The 22,200-nt window shown below is 48.4% G+C and overlaps 1 long non-coding RNA gene across 1 annotated transcript; it reads left to right on the top strand.

Moving 5' to 3' along the window:
* Positions 1–270: 270 nt before the first annotated feature.
* Positions 271–3,993, top strand: LOC140128841 (uncharacterized). The gene is made up of 3 exons (XR_011855151.1): positions 271–306; positions 883–989; positions 3,918–3,993. It is a non-coding gene; the product is annotated as an uncharacterized lncRNA (long non-coding RNA).
* Positions 3,994–22,200: the final 18,207 nt, after the last annotated feature.

Below are 22,200 nucleotides of genomic sequence, written 5' to 3'. Positions count from 1 at the left end.
TTCTTGTTCTAGGAGATTTGTTCGGGCTTGTAGTAAGTTTCATAAGATCTTCTTGATGTCAATACGGAAGATTTATACAATATCTATATCCTCGTTATTAAAGTCCACGTCTACTCTAAATCATGTGACCCATAATCCATCTGTGATCGCTAGAAGAATAAACAGAATGATGGTGTTTACAGATCAGTCATTAATGTAGAATTATAGATCCCATCCCCTACGAAGCTTCTATATTAACCCTCGTAAAAGCCTCCCATATACAGTAGGTGTCAGCCCTCGTCTATCCAGCATCTCCGGGAGCGCAGGGTATGATGGGGATTTCTGCTTTATCTGTTTTTTGTTATATTTTATGTATTTTATGCACAGGACACTTTTATATGACTTCTATCCTGTACAAACTGAGAGTAGATGGTAAATTATAGATAATATAGTAATATACAGATACAGGAGGGGGAGGGGGGATTTATATGTTCTCCATGAAGATTGGGACAGACCGGTGTAATCTCTCCCCGACCTTCCAACAAACATTACAGGAATCTTTAGATCATTGTGTGAATATGAGGGATAACTCTGTATCTGTGTATTATGTGACGTGTCATCTCCCATCTGCCGGCTCTGTCTGTCACGTCTGGGAGTTTACAATCCATTCATTGCTGGTGAGTGGAGGCAGAACTGCTGGGACTCCCCCTCCCCCCAGACTACAAGGTTTCCAGTTTTCACTTTACTCCTATTTCATGTAACATTTGCAGAAAATTTGCTGAATATTTATGTCTTGGCCTCAGTCAGTGATTTTATTTAAACTCATAAAAACACATATATAAAAATGATTTTCTTTTTAATACAAAAATGTGTTCAAAATTTACATTTTTTATTCTTTTCAAGTTTTAGTGTGTTTTCAAAATTGACAGAACTAACATGGATTTCTTGAAGAATTCTATTTTACTTTTACTTTTCCTCGGAATAGTTTCCCTCTCCTGGGGTGAAAATAAGTGAGTCCTTACTATACTCCAATATGTTACCTCTACTAATTTATTGTGTGGCACCTTTACCCCTGCTGTACAATAACCCTCCTCTACTCCTGTATTCTGCCTCTCCTCTGCTCCTGTATTCTGCCTCTCCTCTGCTCCTGTACTCTGCCTCTCCTCTGCTCCTGTATTCTGCCTCTCCTCTACTCCTGTATTCTGCCTCTCCTCTGCTCCTGTATTCTGCCTCTCCTATGCTCCTGTATTCTGCCTCTCCTCTGCTCCTGTATTCTCCCTCTCCTTTGGCCCTGTACTCTGCCTCTCCTTTGCCCCTGTACTCTGCCTCTCCTCTGCTCTTGTACTCTGCCTCTCCTATGCTCCTGTACTCTGCCTCTCCTATGCTCCTGTATTATGCCTCTCCTCTGTTCCTCTCCTCTGCCTCTCCTCTGCTCCTGTACTATGCCTCTCCTCTGCTCCTATATTCTGCCTCTCCTCTGCACCTGTACTCTGCCTCTCATCTCCTCCTGTACTCTGACTCTGCTCTGCTCCTCTATTCTGCCTCTCCCCTGCTCCTGTATCCTACCTCTCCTCTGCTCCTTTATTCTACCTCTCCCCTGCTCCTCAAATCTGTCTCTCCTCTGCTCCTGTGCTCTGCCTTTTCTCTGCTCCTGTATTCTGCCTCTCCTCTGCTTTTGTACTCTGCTTCTCCTCTGATCCTGTACTCTGCCTCTCCTCTGATCCTGCATTATGTCTCTCCTCTGCTCCTGTATTCTGCCTGTCCTCTGCTCCTGTATTCTGCCTCACCTCTGCTCATGTATTCTGCCTCTCCACTGCTCCTGTACTCTGCTTCTCCTCTGATCCTGTACTCTGCCTCTCCTCTGATCCTGTATTCTGCCTCACCTCTGCTCCTGTACTCTGCCTCTCCTCTGCTCCTGTACTCTGCCTCTCCTCTGCTCCTGTACTCTGCCTCTCCTCTGCTCCTGTACTCTGCCTCTCCTTTGCTCCTGTACTCTGCCTCTCCTCTGCTCCTGTACTCTGCCTCTCCTCTGCTCCTGTACTCTGCCTCTCCTCTGCTCCTGTATTCTTCCTCTCCTCTACTCCTGTACTCTGCCTCTCCTCTGCTCCTGTATTCTTCCTCTCCTCTACTCCTGTACTCTGCCTCTCCCGTGCTCCTGTACTCTGCCTCTCCTCTTCTCCTCTATTCTGCCTCTCCTCTGCTCTTGTACTCTGCCTCTCCTATGCTCCTGTACTCTGCCTCTCCTATGCTCCTGTATTATGCCTCTCCTCTGTTCCTCTCCTCTGCCTCTCCTCTGCTCCTGTACTATGCCTCTCCTCTGCTCCTATATTCTGCCTCTCCTCTGCACCTGTACTCTGCCTCTCATCTCCTCCTGTACTCTGACTCTGCTCTGCTCCTCTATTCTGCCTCTCCCCTGCTCCTGTATCCTACCTCTCCTCTGCTCCTTTATTCTACCTCTCCCCTGCTCCTCAAATCTGTCTCTCCTCTGCTCCTGTGCTCTGCCTTTTCTCTGCTCCTGTATTCTGCCTCTCCTCTGCTTTTGTACTCTGCTTCTCCTCTGATCCTGTACTCTGCCTCTCCTCTGATCCTGCATTATGTCTCTCCTCTGCTCCTGTATTCTGCCTGTCCTCTGCTCCTGTATTCTGCCTCACCTCTGCTCATGTATTCTGCCTCTCCACTGCTCCTGTACTCTGCTTCTCCTCTGATCCTGTACTCTGCCTCTCCTCTGATCCTGTATTCTGCCTCACCTCTGCTCCTGTACTCTGCCTCTCCTCTGCTCCTGTACTCTGCCTCTCCTCTGCTCCTGTACTCTGCCTCTCCTCTGCTCCTGTACTCTGCCTCTCCTTTGCTCCTGTACTCTGCCTCTCCTCTGCTCCTGTACTCTGCCTCTCCTCTGCTCCTGTACTCTGCCTCTCCTCTGCTCCTGTATTCTTCCTCTCCTCTACTCCTGTACTCTGCCTCTCCTCTGCTCCTGTATTCTTCCTCTCCTCTACTCCTGTACTCTGCCTCTCCCGTGCTCCTGTACTCTGCCTCTCCTCTTCTCCTCTATTCTGCCTCTCCTCTGCTCTTGTACTCTGCCTCTCCTATGCTCCTGTACTCTGCCTCTCCTATGCTCCTGTATTATGCCTCTCCTCTGTTCCTCTACTCTGCCTCTCCTCTGCTCCTGTACTATGCCTCTCCTCTGCTCCTATATTCTGCCTCTCCTCTGCACCTGTACTCTGCCTCTCATCTCCTCCTGTACTCTGACTCTGCTCTGCTCCTCTATTCTGCCTCTCCCCTGCTCCTGTATCCTACCTCTCCTCTGCTCCTTTATTCTACCTCTCCCCTGCTCCTCAAATCTGTCTCTCCTCTGCTCCTGTGCTCTGCCTTTTCTCTGCTCCTGTATTCTGCCTCTCCTCTGCTCCTGTACTCTGCTTCTACTCTGATCCTGTACTCTGCCTCTCCTCTGCTCCTGTACTCTGCTTCTACTCTGATCCTGTACTCTGCTTCTCCTCTGCTCCTGTATTCTGCCTCTCCTCTGCTCCTGTATTCTGCCTCACCTCTGCTCCTGTATTCTGCCTCTCCTCTCCTCCTGTACTCTGCCTCTCCTCTGCTCCTGTACTCTGCCTCTCCTCTGCTCCTGTACTCTGCCTCTCCTTTGCTCCTGTACTCTGCCTCTCCTCTGCTCCTGTACTCTGCCTCTCCTCTGCTCCTGTACTCTGCCTCTCCTCTGCTCCTGTATTCTTCCTCTCCTCTACTCCTGTACTCTGCCTCTCCCGTGCTCCTGTACTCTGCCTCTCCTCTTCTCCTCTATTCTGCCTCTCCTCTGCTCCTGTACTCTGCCTCTCCTCTGCTCCTTGTTTAAGACAGATTTATAGAAATTAATACAATACAATATAGTATGTATGCAGCATTAGTGGTTGCATGTCTCGTGTAACATCGATTATCTTTTTATATAGTAAACGAGCGAATGAAGAGGAAACAGAAGACAAGAGTTTTTTAGTAAAAAGAATGCTGAATGGGTAAGATAAGAGGTGATTTACCCAACAGTTACAACCTGTAATGCTACCTAACAGGAAAATAATAATCCTCTGCTCCTGTATTCTGCCTCTCCTCTGCTCCTGTATTCTGACTCTCCTCTGCTCCTGTATTCTGCCTCTCCTCTGCTCCTGTATTCTGCCTCTCCTCTGCTCCTGTATTCTGTCTCTCCTCTGCTCCTTAATTATGCCTCTCCTCTGCTCCTCTATTCTTCCTCTCCTCTACTGTTCTATTCTGCGTATCCTCTGCTCCTGTATTCTGCCTCTCCTCTGCTCCTGTATTCTGCCTCTCCTCTGCTCCTGTATTCTGCCTCTCCTCTGCTCCTGTATTCTGCCTTTTCTCTGCTCCTGTATTCTGCCTTTCCTCTGCTCCTGTACTCTGCCTCTCCTCTGCTCATGTATTCTGTCCCTCCTCTTCTCCTGTATTCTGCCTCTCCTCTTCTCCTGTATTCTGCCTCTTCTCTGCTCCTGTATTCTAACTCTCCTCTGCTCCTTTACTCTGCCTCTCCTCTGCTCCAGTACTCTGAATCTACTCGGATTCTGTATTATTCCTCTTCTCTGCTGCTGTACTCTGCCTTTCCTCCCCCTGCTCCTTTTTCCTGCCTCTCCTCTGCTCCTGTATTCTGCCTCTCCTCTGCTCCTGTATTCTGCCTCTCCTCTCCTCCTGTACTCTGCCTCTCCTCTACTTCTGTACTCTGCCTCTCCTCTGCTCCTGTACTCTGCCTCTCCTCTGCTCCTGTACTCTGCCTCTCCTCTGCTCCTGTACTCTGCCTTTCCTCTGCTCCTGTACTCTGCCTCTCCTCTGCTCCTGTACTCTGCCTCTTCTCTGCTCCTGTATTCTGCCTCTCCTCTGTTTTTGTATTCTGCCTCTCCTCTGCTTCTGTACTCTGCCTCTCCTCTACTCCTGTACTCTGCCTCTCCTCTGCTCCTGTACTCTGCCGCTCCTCTGTTTTTGTATTCTGCCTCTCCTCTGCTCCTGTACTCTGCCTCTCCTCTGCTCCTGTATTCTGCCTCTGCTCTGCTCCTGTACTCTTCCTCTTCTCTGCTACTGTACTCTGCCTCTCCTCTGCTCCTGTATTCTGCCTCTGCTCTGCTCCTGTACTCTTCCTCTTCTCTGCTTCTGTACTCTGCCTCTCCTCTGCTCCTGTATTCTGCCTCTCCTCTGCTCCTGTACTCTGCCTCTCCTCTGCCTCTCATCTGCTCCTGTACTCTGCCTCTCCTCTGTTCCTGCACTCTGTCTCTCCTCTGCTCCTGTGTTCTGCCTCTCCTCTGCTCATGTATTCCGCCTCTCCTCTGCTCCTCTACTCAGCCTCTCCTCTGCTCCTGTATTTTGCCTCTCTTCTGCTACTGTATTCTGCCTCTCCTCTGCTCCTTTATTCTGCCTCTCCTCTGCTCCTTAACTGTCTCTCCTCTGCTCTTGTACTCTGCCTCTCCTCTGCCCTAGTACTCTGCCTCTTCTCTGCTCCTGTACTCTGTCTCTCCTCTGCTCTTGTACTCTGCCTCTCCTCTGCTCCTTTACTCTGTCTCTCCTCTGCTCTTGTACTCTGCCTCTCCTCTGCCCTAGTACTCTGCCTCTCCTCTCCTCCTGTACTCTAACTCTCCTCTGCATCTGTATTCTGCCTCTCATCTGCTCCTGTGCTCTGCCTCTCCTCTGCTCCTGTGCTATGCCTCTGCTCTGCTCCTGTATCCTGCCTCTCCTCTGCTCCTGTACTCTGCCTCTCCTCTCCTCCTGTACTCTGCCTCTCCTCTGCTCCTGTATTCTGCCTCTGCTCTGCTCCTGTACTCTGCCTCTGCTCTGCTCCTGTACTCTGCCTCTCCTCTGCTCCTGCACTCTGCCTCTGCTGCTTTATTCTGCTTCGTTTCTGCTCCTGTACTCTGCCTCTCCTCTGCTCCTGTACTCTGCCTCTCCTCTGCTCCTTTACTCTGCCTCTCCTCTGTTCCTGCACTCTGCCTCTCCTCTGTTCCTGCACTCTACCTCTCATCTGCTCCTGTATTCTGCCTCTCCTCTGTTCCTGCACTCTGCCTCTCCTCTGCTCCTGTATTCTGCCTCTCCTCTGCTCCTATACTCTGCCTCTCCTCTGCTCCTGTATTCTGCCTCTCATCTGCTCCTGTACTCAGCCTCTCCTCTGCTCCTGTATTCTGCCTCTCCTCTGCTCCTGTACTCTGCCTTTCCTCTGCTCCTGTATTCTGCCTCTCCTCTGCTCCTGTACTCTGCCTCTCCTCTGCTTCTGTACTCTGTCTCTCCTCTGCTCCTGTACTCTGCCTCTCCTCTGCTCCTGTATTCTGCCTTTTCTCTGCTCCTGTATTCTGCCTTTCCTCTTTTACTGTACTCTGCCTCTCCTCTGCTCATGTATTCTGCCCCTCCTCTTCTCCTGTATTCTGCCTCTCCTCTTCTCCTGTATTCTGCCTCTTCTCTGCTCCTGTATTCTAACTCTCCTCTGCTCCTTTACTCTGCCTCTCCTCTGCTCCAGTACTCTGCATCTACTCGGATTCTGTATTATTCCTCTTCTCTGCTGCTGTACTCTGCCTTTCCTCCCCTGCTCCTTTTTCCTGCCTCTCCTCTGCTCCTGTATTCTGCCTCTCCTCTGCTCCTGTACTCTGCCTCTCCTCTGCTCCTGTACTCTGCCTCTCCTCTACTTCTGTACTCTGCCTCTCCTCTGCTCCTGTACTGTGCCTCTCCTCTGCTCCTGTACTGTGCCTCTCCTCTGCTCCTGTACTCTGCCTCTCCTCTGCTCCTGTACTGTGCCTCTCCTCTGCTCCTGTACTGTGCCTCTCCTCTGCTCCTGTACTCTGCCTCTCCTCTGCTCCTGTACTCTGCCTCTCCTCTGCTCCTGGACTCTGCCTCTCCTCTGCTCCTGTACTCTGCCTCTCCTCTGCTCCTGTATTCTGCCTCTCCTCTGCTCCTGTATTCTGCCTCTCCTCTGTTTTTGTATTCTGCCTCTCCTCTGCTTCTGTACTCTGCCTCTCCTCTGCTCCTGTACTCTGCCTCTTCTCTGCTCCTGTACTTTGCCGCTCCTCTGTTTTTGTATTCTGCCTCTCCTCTGCTTCTGTACTCTGCCTCTCCTCTGCTCCTGTATTCTACCTTTCCTCTGCTCCTGTACTCTGCCTCTCATCTGCTCCTGTATTCTGCCTCTGCTCTGCTCCTGTACTCTTCCTCTTCTCTGCTACTGTACTCTGCCTCTCCTCTGCTCCTGTATTCTGCCTCTGCTCTGCTCCTGTACTCTTCCTCTTCTCTGCTTCTGTACTGTGCCTCTCCTCTGATCCTGTATTCTGCCCCTCCTCTGCTCCTGGACTCTGGCTCTCCTCTGCCTCTCATCTGCTCCTGTACTCTGCCTCTCCTCTGTTCCTGCACTCTGTCTCTCCTCTGCACCTGTGTTCTGCCTCTCCTCTGCTCATGTATTCCGCCTCTCCTCTGCTCCTGTATTCTGCCTCTCCTCTGCTCCTATATTCTGCCTCTTATCTGCTACTTTATTCTGCCTCTCCTCTGCTCCTGTATTCTGCCTCTCCTCTGCTCCTTTACTCTGTCTCTCCTCTGCTCTTGTACTCTGCCTCTCCTCTGCCCTAGTACTCTGCCTCTCCTCTGCCCTAGTACTCCGCCTCTCTTCTGCATCTGTATTCTGCCTCTCCTCTGCTCCTGTACTCTGCCTCTCCTCTGCTCCTGTACTATGCCTCTCCTCTGCTCCTGTATCCTGCCTCTCCTCTGCTCCTGTACTCTGCCTCTCCTCTCCTCCTGTACTCTGCCTCTCCTCTGCTCCTGTATTCTGCCTCTCCTCTGCTCCTGTACTCTGCCTCTCCTCTGCTCCTGCACTCTGCCTCTGCTGCTTTATTCTGCTTCTCTTCTGCTCCTGTACTCTGCCTCTCCTCTGCTCCTGTACTCTGCATCTCCTCTGCTCCTTTACTCTGCCTCTCCTCTGTTCCTGTATTCTGCCTCTCCTCTGTTCCTGCACTCTACCTCTCCTCTGCTCCTGTGTTCTGCCTCTCCTCTGCTCCTGTATTCTGCCTCTCCTCTTTTCCTTTACTCTGTCTCTCCTCTGCTCTTGTACTCTACCTCTCCTCTGCCCTTGTACTCTGCCTCTCCTCTTCCCTTGTACTCTGCCTCTCCTCTCCTCTGCTCCTATACTTTGCCTCTCCTCTGCTCCTGTATTCTGCCTTTTCTCTTATTCTGTACTCCGCAGGTTCTCTGCTCCTGTACTCTGCCTCTCCTCTGCTCCTGTATGCTGCCTCTCCTCTGCTCCAGTACTCTGCCTCTCCTCTGCTCCTGTATTCTGCCTCTCCTCTGCTCCTGTACTCTGCATCTCCTCTGCTCCTGTACTATGCATCTCCTCTGCTCCTGTGTTCTGCCTCTCCTCTGTTCCTGCACTCTGTCTCTTCTCTGCTCCTGTGTTCTGCCTCTCCTCTGCTCCTGTATTCTGCCTCTCCTCTGCTCCTCTACTCTGCCTCTCCTCTGCTCCTGTATTCTGCCTCTCATCTGCTCCTGTATTCTGCCTCTTCTCTGCTCCTGTATTCTGCCTCTCCTCTGCTCCTCTACTCTGCCTCTCCTCTGCTCTTGTACTCTGCCTCTCCTCTGCCCTTGTACTCTGCCTCTCCTCTGCTCCTGTACTCTGCCTCTCCTCTCCTCCTGTACTCTACCTCTCCTCTGCTCCTGTATCCTGCCTCTCCTCTGCTCCTGTACTCTGCCTCTCCTCTCCTCCTGTACTCTGCCTCTCCTCTGCTCCTGTACTCTGCCTCTCCTCTGCTCCTGTACTCTGCCTCTCCTCTGCTCCTGTGCTCTGCCTCTGCTCTGCTCCTGTACTCTACCTTTCCACTGCTCCTGTACTCTGCCTCTCCTCTGCTCCTGTATTCTGCCTCTGTTCTGCTCCTGTACTCTTCCTTTTCTCTGCTACTGCACTCTGCCTCTCCTCTGCTCCTGTATTCTGCCTCTGCTCTGCTCCTGTACTTTTCCTCTTCTCTGCTTCTGTACTCTGCCTCTCCTCTGCTCCTGTTTTCTGCCCCTCCTCTGCTCCTGTACTCTGCCTCTCCTCTGCTCCTGTACTCTGCCTCTCCTCTGTTCCTGCACTCTGCCTCTCCTCTGTTCCTGCACTCTACCTCTCATCTGCTCCTGCACTCTACCTCTCATCTGCTCCTGCACTCTACCTCTCATCTGCTCCTGCACTCTACCTCTCATCTGCTCCTGCACTCTGCCTCTCCTCTGCTCCTGTACTCTGCCTCTCCTCTGCTCCTGTACTCTGCCTCTCCTCTGCCCTTGTACTCTGCCTCTCCTCTGCCCTTGTACTCTGCCTCTCCTCCCCTCCTGTACTCTACCTCTCCTCTGCTCCTGTATTCTGCCTCTCCTCTGCTTCTGTACTCTGCCTCTGCTCCTGTACTCTGCCTCTGCTCCTGTACTCTGCCTCTCCTCTCCTCCTGTACTCTGCCTCTCCTCTCCTCCTGTACTCTGCCTCTCCTCTCCTCTGCTCCTGTATTCTGCCTCTGCTCTGCTCCTGTACTCTGCCTCTCCTCTGCTCCTGCACTCTGCCTCTGCTCCTTTATTCTGCTCCTGTACTCTGCCTCTCCTCTGCTCCTGTACTCTGCCTCCCCTCTGCTCCTGCACTCTGCCTCACTTCTGTTCCTGCACTCTGCCTCTCCTCTATTCCTGTATTCTGCCTCTCCTCTGTTCCTATATTCTGCCTCTCCTCTGTTCCTGCACTCTGCCTCTCCTCTGCTCCTGTGTTCTGCCTCTCCTCTGCTCCTGTATTCTGCCTCTCCTCTTTTCCTTTACTCTGTCTCTCCTCTGCTCTTCTACTCTGCCTCTCCTCTGCCCTTATACTCTGCCTCTCCTCTGCCCTTGTACTCTGCCTCTCCTCTTCCCTTGTACTCTGCCTCTCCTCTGCTCCTGTACTCTGCCTCTCCTCTGCTCCCGTTTTCTGCCTTTTCTCTTATTCTGTACTCCGCAGGTTCTCTGCTCCTGTACTCTGCCTCTCCTCTGCTCCTGTATTCTGCCTCTCCTCTGCATCTCCTCTGCTCCTGTACTCTGCATCTCCTCTGCTCCTGTGTTCTGCCTCTCCTCTGCTCCTGTACTCTGCCTCTCCTCTGCTCCTGTGTTCTGCCTCTCCTCTGCTCCTGTACTCTGCCTCTCCTCTGCTCCTGTGCTCTGCCTCTCCTCTGCTCCTGTACTCTGCCTCTCCTCTGCTCCTGTACTCTGCCTCTCCTCTGCTCCTGTATTCTGCATCTCCTCTGCTCCTGTGCTCTGCCTCTCCTCTGCTCCTGTACTCTGCCTCTCCTCTGCTCCTGTACTCTGCCTCTCCTCTGCTCCTGTATTCTGCATCTCCTCTGCTCCTGTGTTCTGCCTCTCCTCTGCTCCTGTCAGACACATAGGAATTAGTTGTAATACTATATAGTATATATGACGCATGACTTCCTATATGTCCTATTTACCATCCATCATCTTCTTATACAGGAAATGAGGAAGAGTAGGAGATGATGCGATGATGATCGCTGAGTGATGTGATGTTCCCTACATGGAGAAGCATAATTATTACTTGTTATGCCATAAATATAATAAAGAACATTACCCTCTACTCCTGGTCTGTCTCTTTATCATGTTTTCTGCATTACACATCCCATAGGAGCTTATTTACTAAGGGTCCGCAGCCGCACTTTCGTCAGATTTCGCAACTTTTTTGGGTTTTGCGTGGCTGTGACAGGTATTTAGCAGGTGATTGTGTCGCACGCGATTGATTCTGAGCGCAGGATTTAACTTTCAAATTGTGTCGCAAGATCAAGTACTTATATGCAACAGGAATAAGAAGTTGAACTCCGGGGACCTGAGAAGGGAAGTGACAAATGCAGGATATCGGGCGCACGATCTTAGTGAATAGCGTTGGTGAATTCCTCTGGACCGGGTAAGTAAATGTGCCCCATAAATGAATCCCGGCGAAATTCGCCACAAAACGGAAAAATTCGGGATACCCGACGGAAATGCGGCCACAGAGCCCTTAGAGCCCCATAATGGGGCAGATTTACTTACCCGGTCCATTCGCGATCCAGCGGCGCGTTCTCTGCGGTGGATTCTGGTCCGGCCGGGATTCACTAAGGCAGTTCCTCCGCTGCTGCTCTGAAGTCCGCCGAGGCCCGCCGGAATGCACTGAAGTTCACCGGCCTATTCCTGTTGCAGGTAAGCGCGAGTCCCGCGACACTTTTTTTTTTTTTTAAATGCGGCGGTTTTTCCGAATCCGTCGGGTTTTCGTTCGGCCACGCCCCCCGATTTCCGTCGCGCGCATGCCGGCGCCGATGCGCCACAACCCGATCGTGTGTGCCAAAATCCCGGGGTAATTCAGGGAAAATCGGCGCAAATCGGAAATATTCGGGTAACACGTCGGGAAAACGCGAATCGGGCCCTTAGTAAATGACCCCCAATGTCTGACATCGTTGTCTTTCTGTTTATTATTTGGTCTGAGGGATTTCTTTGTGTCATGTTCCCCCTTTCAATAATCCACTCCCACCCTGTCCCCTGTCAAAGCACATGTTGTGGAGCCATCACAATCCTCTAAAGTAGATTTTCTGGAATTTATTCAGGGTAATGTCTCATATTCGGGCAGATTTACTCACCCGGTCCATTTGCGATGCAGCGGCGGGTTCTCCGACGCTGATTCAGGTCTTTCACTAAGGCAGTGCACCCAATGTCCACCAGGTGTCGCTGCTGCGCTGAAGTTGGCCGGAGTTCACGAAGCTAGGCCGGGTGCAGGTAAGTCCGTGTCATGCGACACATTTTTTTTAAAAAAAATACGGCGTTCTTTTCTAATCCGTCGGGTTTTCCGACGGTCACGCCCCCCCCCTCCCCCCGATTTCCATCGCGTGCATGCCGGCGCCGATGCGCTTCAATCTGATCGCGTGCGCAAAAAACCTGGCAGAATTTGGCGCAAATCGGAAATTTTCGGGCAACCCAACAAAAAAATGTGATTCGGGCCCTTAATAAATGACCCCCATTGTCTTAATTAGTGATGTGCAAAACCATTCAGGTTCTGGTTTGTTGAGTTCTGTGGGTTCCTGATTCTGAACATCTACTGTTACACCCATGATCAATGCTGGGAACGATCACAGGTGTTAACACTTTAATTGCTGCTTGTTGGTATTTGACACCTTAGATCAGTGCCGGCTTGTGGGTGCTCCGCGCCATTTTCCCTTGGAGCGTCATTCCCTGTGACGTCATTGAGGAGCAACGATCCTAGTGAAGATTCTGCCACAAATGGCAGGTGATTTAAAGTGTGAACGCCAAACCCAAAACTGTAATTCCTGGACAAAGAATGGTTTCAGGAACCCGAACGTGCAATGTTAGAACGGACCCCAACATTATGGACATGACATGACTATGGTCTTTAGTTGGACCTCTGAGGTTCAATATTGAGTTAGAGTCTGGGTCCACCAGAGGATCCTCTGGAAGAGACTGCAAGTGCTACATCTGAGGTTCTGAGTTCTAGTTGATTCTTTCATCCTATGGCGCACTTCTAATCTTTCTGCCTCCCAGGCTGTAGCTGTAGGGATTGTCACGAAAGGCCCTCGTGATGAGAGAAGACGAGGGCCCACACGTAAATCCACCCCCACCTCTTCTGCTATCCGGTTATCACCTACTAGGGAGGTGAATTTATCTGTGGAATGACAAGGACTTCTGGAGGAGAGTAGAACATTCCAGAGGTCAATGATACACACACGATTATATACAAATGTTCATGAAACACACTATAAAACACCATATAGTGACACAGCCTCTAGGACAAGGTAACAGAACAGGATAAAGATATCCTTTCTAAGGCTAAAACATCTAAAAAAAAAAGTTTTATATTTTTTCATACTTTGTCTTTGCTATAAGACTTATTTCAGTTTTTTTTTATTATTCAAAGCTTTATTGAAAATAAACATAGTGCACTATGTGCAGTTTGCCTGTGTAGTGTGTAGGGGGGGCGCCAGATTCAGGAAATGTGGTGCCTGTTCTTCATTAAACATGATGGGGCAGATTTATTTACCCGGCCCATTCGCGATCCAGCGGCGCGTTCTCTGCGATGGATTCGGGTCCGGACGGGATTTATGAAGGTAGTTCCTCCGCCGTCCACCAGGTGGCGCTGCTGCGCTGTAGAGCATCGGAACGCACTGGAATACACCGAGCCGGGCTGAGTGAAGGTAAGTGCAATTTTCGCGACACATTTTTTTTTTTTAAATGCGGCGGTTTTTCCGAATCCGTCCGTTTTCCGTTCGGCCACGCCCCCCGATTTCCGGCGCGTGCATGCCGGCGCCGATGCGCCACAATCCGATCGCGTGCGCCAAAATCCGGGGGCAATTCAGGGAAAATCGGCGGAAATATTCGGGTAACACGTCGGGAAAACGCGAATCAGGCCCTTAGTAAATGACCCCCGATAAATGTATTTGGTAAAATTACCAAAAATAATATGGTAATCCCAGGGTTAGCAGCCATTCAGGAGTAAGAAAAAATACAAAAGAAAAAGATCAACTCTAAGGGTCCATCTTCTGACAAGACGCCTTTGTTAGTCACATGTTAAAAGAAAAGATAGCAGGACATCGCGTCCTGCTGCTGCTAGATTTTGTTGTCAACTAACACCCGGGATTGTAAAAGCTCTTAACACAAGTGTTGAACCCCTAAGACACTGCAGTCAAACATGGACACGGTGTAAAAGCAGCTGCAGAGGGAGGGAGACGCCCAACACAGGGCGTGGCACGGCAGCCCAGGGTCCAGTGAAGGCCCCCAAAGTTGCCTGTGACAAGTTGGCCTGGGGACTGACCTAATAGATGCCTGTTACTGAAGCTATAATTTTTATAAGTTTTATTCCCCAAAGAGTAGAAGAAGAATTGTTTTATTAGAACAAACAATGTCAGATTTGCCTTTTATTTAAAATATTCGGCACTTAAAGACAATAGAAGAGCAATGGGGCACATTTACCTACCCGGTCCCTGCCAGATCCCTGAGGTGCATTATCCGAAGATCATGCACTTTCCATGTGCAACATCCCCCACCGGGGCCTAGCCTTTTTTTGGGGGGCCTTTAGACAGCCGGGGCCTGGAATACCTGAGTGGCTGGCGGTTGCGGCCTAGGCACGCTAGTGTCACGGTGCTTGGTATGGGGAACCGGAGGGCTGTCCTACAGCCTGGCAGGTCTCCAGCAGGGTGGTGTTGGCAAGAAATGATGAGGGAGAGACTGTTATAGTGGTTCTCCCTGGGGAAACCCTTTGGGGTCTGGAGTAGGAGTCCCTGTGTAGTGGATAGGGTGCCCGTGATGGTAACAGCCGTAGTAGCAGGGACCAGACGTAGGTAGACGTTGAACAAAAGTAACTTACAGTTCTTTATTGGAACCGACAGGAACAGTAGGCAACGTGCCTTGACAAACAGTAGAATGCTGGAGATGTAGTTGGAGAGGGAGCCACAGGAGTAGATCACCAGCCTGGATGCAAGGGCAGGCTGGGAGGTAGCTGTGTCCTAGTAGGATGCTTCAGCTTGTCCTGGGTTTCTTCAGATATCACCCTTGAAGGTAGGATGATACCCCATTGCTCTCACTAACTAACTCTTCACTCCTCTCAGGCAAGGAGCGGAGCTCTCCTGCTCTGGTCTCACTTGCTAGTTGTACTGGCTGCACTACTCTGACTCCAATTGCATACCAGCTTACAGATACAAGATATAAACACTTGTGATTGGCTGACACATATTACATCACATTCTACACTTAACTCCTGCCTTACCAGGCAGACTCTACCGCTGCAGTGTTCCCCTTTGTTATGTAGTGACCAGCTGTGGGGTTGATCAGACCCTACACAGGCTGTAAGCTACATGGTGAGACGTATTCGCAACAACCCCTCTGCCTTGCATCGGCAGGGGTGTTGCACATGATTCAACAAGATCGTGCGTCCGATATCCTGCATGTGTCGCTTCCCCCCTCAGGTCCACCAGAGTTCACTTTCTTCTTCCAGGTGCATGTAAGTGCGACACAATTTGAATTTTAAATCCTGCACTCAGTCCGAATCAGTCGGGTTGTCCCCCCAATTTGTGTTGCATGTGTCGGCGCTATTGTGCCAAAATCCGATTGCGTGCGCCAAAAAACCCTGTTAAATGCGGCGCAAAGTGGAAATAGTCGGGAAACCCAACGGAAATGGGGTCTGCGGAACCTTAGTTAATGTGCTTCATTGTGTCAGCGCAGGCTAAAAATGTGCATTTAATATTCCAATGTAGCAATAGTCGGGCCCACTATTACACTGGTGGACCCCAGGCTGACATTGTCCACATTAGATTGTATATTTAGGGAGGAGTAGTTGGAGAGTAATTTTCGGGGTTTGCGCCACTGGGACAGGTATTTAGCAGTGGATTGTGGCGCAGCTGCAAAGGCTTTCATGCAACAGAAATTGGGGGGGGCGTCACAATTTTAAGATTCAAATTGTGTTGCAAGACAATGCACTTACATGCACTGGGAAGAAGAAGGTGAACTCCGGGGACCTGAGCAGGGAAGCGATACATGCCGGATATCGGGCACACAATTTGCGTGCATTATTGTCGGACATTTTGTACTTTGTGAACTCCTCCGGACGGGTAAGTGAATGTGCCCCCTTACGTTTTAACTTGATACCAATACGCAGTGTTAGGTCACTCCTAAAGGGGGACAGGTCAGTCTATTGGGGAGGAGCCAAATTCAGGAAGTTTCGAGCTCAGGCGTAAACCAGAGACACAGGGTTGTTCTCAGGATCAAACCCAAACTTTATTAATCATAAAGAGTCTTATATAACCATAAAGAAGGGCGGTTACTTGTTAAGTGACCTTACAATCATTTGACGGCGTCATAGAAGCATTAGATAATTTCATAGTCATAGGTCAGTTTCACCTTAGCTACAATTGACAATTAGCAGGTCACGGTGACACAAAATGACATATCGCCTATTTGATTACAAGGTAATAATAATAACGTCATATTGAAATGTAAAAAAGTCCCATTTTGATTATTTCATTAGGGGCCAGGTGCGGGCGATCATTTATCCTCGTTAACCATCAATAATAATCATAAGTTCAGCAATTATTTATGTCTTTATTTATGTCTTTATGACCAATAAAGGCTCATCTATACAGACCACGATTCACGTTTCCATGAAACCTTATTATTCTGTATAAACTTCTTAAAGAGAAATAACCCTTAAAGGGAGAATATAGAGTCCATACCTATCATTCCCTCTTTTTGAGAACAGATATGAGAGCCCCTTATATACTTCAGTGGTAAAAGACCACTGCCGGTCTTCTATATTTTTTCACCAAATTTCCCAGTTAGAGAACCTCATATCTCATTCTCACAATATTCTTTCTCCTTTATCAATATAATCTCCATGGTGGAGAGTCGGGTACCTTTCCATAAACATGGTCTTATTGATGAAGGTTGTATAACTCCTTGTATACTATGGGGCACATTTACTTACCCGGCCGATGGAGTTCACCCGAAGTGCATTGTCCAAACGGAATGCACTATGACGCGATTCACTAAGATTGTGCGCCTGATATCCTGCATGTGTCGCTTTCCTGCTCAGGTGCGCCGGAGTTCACCATCTTCTTCCCGGTGCATGTAAGTGCTTGGCTTGCAACACAATTTGAATGTTAAATCCCGCGCTCAGTTCCAATCAGTCGGAATGTCCGACAGCCCTCCGGCCGGTTTCTGCTGCATGAAAGCCAGCACACCTGCGCCAAAATCCAATTGCGTGCGACACAATCCCCTGCTAAATACCTGTCACAGCCACGCATTCCCCGAAAATGCAATCCGCGGACCCTTAGTAAAAAATTCCGCTCCATTTCCCCAATCAAGATTCCAACCAGTTTGTGAAGGTGTTATCAGTTCCAAAATATTCTGCAAGTTCTTCAGATAACAATGTGAGACCCTCCAGAGCTTTAGTGACACTCCCATCGGGGACAGTGTTGTTTGATATGTACGTACAACAATAAATGGCAAACATTTTACATGCCCCTCCTTTATCCACTAGTAACATCTCTGGAGTCATCCTATTTGGCCACACCATTAAGGATGTTGGCCCCAATTGTTTAGCTATACCCCTTATTGCATCTCTGGTATAGTTTATGAATCTTTGCTGATTATAATAAATACAATTAATCCACTCTGCATTTTTGTTAACTGTAACTACTCATTTTGGCCTTATGGATTATATATGTATGTGTCCTCCCCATATTTATTCAATTTTTTATTTTTTTTCAGTGTCTGATGAAGGTCTTGGTTAAGACCAAAACGTATCACAATTACTTTTAAGATTGCTTAGTACTTAATAAATTTACACGGTTTCATCATAAAGAATGAGTCCCAAGTTTTTATTCTACCTTTATTTCTGTCTATGTCTGTCTCTGACTATCTCTGACTCTGGGTTTCTCTGACTGTCTCTGTCCCTGACTTTTTCAGACTGTCTTTGTCTCTGACTGTGTCTGCCTCTGGCTGTCTTTGACTTTCTTAGATAGTCTCTGTCTTTGACTTTTTATGACTGTGTCTGTCTCTGTCTCTGATTGCCTCTGACTTTCCCTGACTGTCTGTGACTGTCGTCTCTGTATCTAACACTGTCTGTCTATGATTGTCTCTGACTGTCTCCAATTGTCTCTTACTGTCTATGACTGTCTCTGAATTTTGCAGACTCTCTCTGACCTTCTCCGACTGTCTCTGACTCTCTCTGTCCATCTCTGGTTTTCTCTGACTGTGACTTTCTCTGATCATCTCTGTATTTGTCTCTTCCACTTTGTCTATGGGGAGATTTATCAGAACTGTTTTACTTGCAAATGGCAACCAATCAGAGCTCAAGTTTTATTTCCCCACTACTGATCTCTGATTGATTTCCATGGGCAACTGGAACAGTTTTACCTCAGATATTTCCTAAAGATATCCATCTCTATATCCCTATCCATCCTACCTCACACATAAGCGTCTTAAATTCATTGCCTATACTGGTAAAATATTGGAAGGGATGTATGTAAAAGACCATATGTGACATAAATTGTATAATAAATGACAGTGAGGGTTTAGTAAGGATAGAAGTTGTAAGGTAGAAGACTAACCTCATGAAGAGGTGAGCAGATGCCTGGATGGAGGAGCTGCTGTGGATATAGTTCAACGAAGAGCCACAAAAATGATAAGGGGTATGGAGGGTCTCAATTATGAGAAAAGATTAAAACAGATAGATATATCTGGAAAAGAGACGACTATGAGGGGACATGAATAATTTGTATAAATATATGAATTGTCCATACAAAAAATATGGTGGAAGGTTGTTCCAAGTTAAATCAAATAATAAGACAAGGGGATGTAGTCTGAGTCTGGAGAAAACAAGGTTTAATCACTAGAGGGGACAGGGCTTCTTTACTATGAGAACTGCCAATCTGTGGAATAGCCTGCCTCAGGCGCTGGTCACAGCAGGGACAGCAGAGAGCTTCAAGAAGGGTCTAAATGCCTTTTTACACCTAAATAACATTGATGGTTATGTTATATAGAATGGTTTAACCAATCAAAGCTCAGAACTCATATTAATGACCTGTGGCAAGACACCAACCAATCATGGCTCAGGAGCAGCAGACAATGGCTCCTGTATATGGTGGTTAAGTGTATTTTAGAAATTGCAGAGTTAAAATTAAGGCTGAAAACCTAGTCAATGACTGGGTCACAGAGAGCGGCTGTGCAAAATTTGGGGATTGTAAATGCATGGTGCAAATTCCTTTAGCAGACATACATACATACATACACACACATACATACATACATACACTGCTCTTAGCTGTAACAAAATACAATTGGATAACAAAAAAATATTATATATGTATCTACGCATCTATCTCTCCACACGCCTTCATGGTGGCCTTAATTGTCAGTCTCTGCAAGGAGAACTCTTACTTCCCGACCCTAGTCACAAGCCTCTTACTCAGCCAAACCAGTTCCCTGCGCTGTACTGAGGAGACCCAATCAGGGGGAAACATTATACAGCGCTGACTACAGTCGGGAGTCTGTTCATCCGGAATAAATTGGTTTGGTTTTAATCCCCCATCATGTTATTAGGCCTCTCGTAGGTCATGCTTGATGTTAAGTGAGCTGCCTTACAATATGTGACGCCAGTACCGAATTCCAATCGCTTAAGTTATCCAATAACAATGGGAGTTCTGGATTTTGTCAAGCGGCTAAAAAATTATGGGGGTCAGCGAATCAGTTAATTGAATATGTATTAGGAGAAAGAGTAGAGATGGATGTATGGAGAAGTATCTTTCAATATCGTGAGGGAAGGCTCGGAAGGCAGAAAGATGAAATGATAGATTTGCTGATATTGGCTGTTAAGAAGGTACCGCTGACAGAATGGTTACCTTCACACCTACCCACACTGCTGCAAGTAAGAAGAAAGTGGAGGGAATTTTTGATGTTTCAATGGGTGGAGAGAAATGGTAGATATAAAAAGAACAATGGAGGGAAGTGGAGAGCAGTGTGGGGACCTACAGTTAGCAGGATCTTCTCAAGAGAGGAAATAGACATACTCTATGGTGGGACCTAACTAGAAATAAGAAGATAAGGGAAGCTGGAAGCCAGTTTACGAAACGCATGCGTTAACCGCGATGTTAACACGTGCGTCAACATGTGTTTAATTAACAGCTGTTAATCTCCCTTCAGCTGTAGCAATGCGTTTTTAAACGCATGCAGTAAACGCGACGTGTGACCGCACCCTCAAGGTGGTGGAAATTTGCAGCAGCCTGGAGCTAATGGTTAATTCTCTTTGGCGGTACCAAACCCGTGGAGATGTCTTCTATCCTTATTTACACCCTAAATGGGTTATTCTCTAAAGGCAAGGCTTTTTCTTATCACAGGGCAAAAAGCTAGCGTAGCAGGATTAGCCTTTAAATCCAATGGTAAGAGGGTTGGGAAGTCTTGCACCACACTCCAGATTCCCGTAGACCATTGGTTTTGCGTTTGTCATCCCCATTTAAAGCGTTTTTTTCCATAGCCGTTTTCGGTCTCTCTGCATTGTCGGATTAGTCCCTTTAGAGGTTAATTCGGGGCAGATTTTTGCACGGATATTATCCCTTTCCAATCCTCGCTAAAGTCCATATCAGATACTTCAGACCCGATGTTTCGGGAAGGTCACCTGTCGGTATGTCCTGCCAACGGTTTTTAAACCAGCCCAGTGTTCCAGGTCCAGTGTCCCATGTCGGTTTTGGCGCACGGCTTCTCCCAGCGGGTAATAATTTCTTCATACATGAGTCAGGCCTCCCTCTTATGCATTTCCAGTTCAATTAAGACCCCGACCTTATTAGGTTCTAATCCACAAGAACTGTAACCCAATCCTTCCGCATCGGTGCAGCGATCACCGTCCACTCTTGTGGTATAAAATCTCCTGGTCAAATGGAAGCCCGATTGTTTTAATCTTTCATTAGGCCAGACCTTAACCCCGTAATTTAATTTAGCTTCCCCTCCTTTCCTATAGTTTTACATTCTAATTTTCCAGGTTTTCAGCATGTTTGGTTAGTTGAGTTTTTTCTTGTTACACTGGGCTGAACTTATTACTGTCAATACGCACGGGTGCTCTGGCGCGGTATACACATAATAAGATGGTACCAGGTCCTAGCCGAAATAGTGCAGATCTGTCACATCAGGCAAGAACACTCGGTTGGGATAATTTTGCTGGGGGTAACAACCTCAGTCAGCCAAATAAGGGGGATCTACTCCAAGAAGGAAGTTCTCTCGTTTTACCACATTTGAGGTCAATGTCACATGGTCTGCAGTTTTGGTGAGGAGTCAGAGATCATAAGGCAATCAGAAGAGCACGTAACATTCTTTATATAAGAATCTCTACACATGTGGCTTCTATAGGCGGAGAAAGGCACAACTGTTATCCCTTCATGGTGGATGGAGTTAATATGGACACGATTGGCTCAGACATGATTTTGCTCGGTTTTCTGGAATGTGGCTGAAGAAGGCATCACCTTGGGCTGTGTGGGGGGTCGCAGCCGGTGTTAAATTTAAGGAGCTGCTCCGTGGCGTATTTTCACATGCGAGATGAAGGTGCCCACATGACGTCTGACGCCATTCGGGTGAAAGGTTTTTGCTCAAGAAGAAGCGAAGGGCCCGGATGGGCATGAATTTTGTTCCAACTATTTTGCATTTTTTCTATTGGTTATTTAATTAATTCATTGTTTCTCTAAAAATAAATGCTGTGGCCCCCCCACATACCCACAAGAAGAAACATGGTGTGGTGTCCATTGATGGCTGGTTTAATTTTGGAGGATTTAAAATTTCCGGGTCAAGAGCCTGAATATTTTGGGCTAAGTTTAAAAGTCCCTACAGTCTATGGGGCAGATTTACTTACCCGGTCTGTTCGTGATCCAGCGGCGCGTTCTCTGCACTGGATTCGGGTCCGGCCGGGATTCATCAAAGCAGTTCCTCCGACGTCCACCAGGTGGCGCTGCTGCGCTGAAGTCCGCTGGAATGCCTTGAAATACACCGGCCTATCCAGTATGAAGGTGAGTGAAATTTTCGCGAAACAATTTTTTTTAAAAATGCGGCGGTTTTTCCGAATACGTCGGGTTTTCGTTCGGCCACGCACCCACGATTTCCGTCGTGTGCATACCGGCGCCGATGCACCAAATTCCGATCTTGTGCGCCAAAGACCCGGGGCAATTCAGGTACAATTGGCGCAAATCGGAAATATTCGGGTAACACGTCGGGAAAACTCGAATTGGGCCCTTAGTAAATGACCCCCTATATGTCTGCTCCTGTACTCTGCCTCTCCTCTGATCCTGTACTCTGCCTCTCCTCTGCTCCTGTATTCTGCCTCTCCTCTGCTCCTGTGCTCTAAATCTTCTCTGCTCCTGAAATCTACATCTCCTCTGCTCATGTAATCTGCATCTCCTCTGCTCCTGTATTCTGCCTCTCCTCTGCTCCTGTATTCTGCCTCTCCTCTGCTCCTGTATTCTGCCTCTTCTCTGATCCTGTATTCTGCCTCTCCTCTGATCCTGTACTCTGCCGCTCCTCTGCTCCTGTACTCTGCCGCTCCTCTGCTCCTGTATTCTGCCTCTCCTCTGCTCCTGTATTCTGCCTCTCCTCTGCTCCTGTATTCTGCCTCTCCTCTGCTCCTGTATTCTGCCTCTCCTCTGCTCCTGTGCTCTAAATCTTCTCTGCTCTTGAAATCTGCATCTCCTCTGCTGATGTAATCTGCATCTCCTCTGCTCC

This window comes from Engystomops pustulosus, chromosome 4 (assembly GCF_040894005.1).
Source record: "Engystomops pustulosus chromosome 4, aEngPut4.maternal, whole genome shotgun sequence".
NCBI classification, from domain to species: Eukaryota; Metazoa; Chordata; class Amphibia; order Anura; family Leptodactylidae; genus Engystomops; species Engystomops pustulosus.
This window is presented reverse-complemented; position numbering and strand designations above follow the sequence as displayed.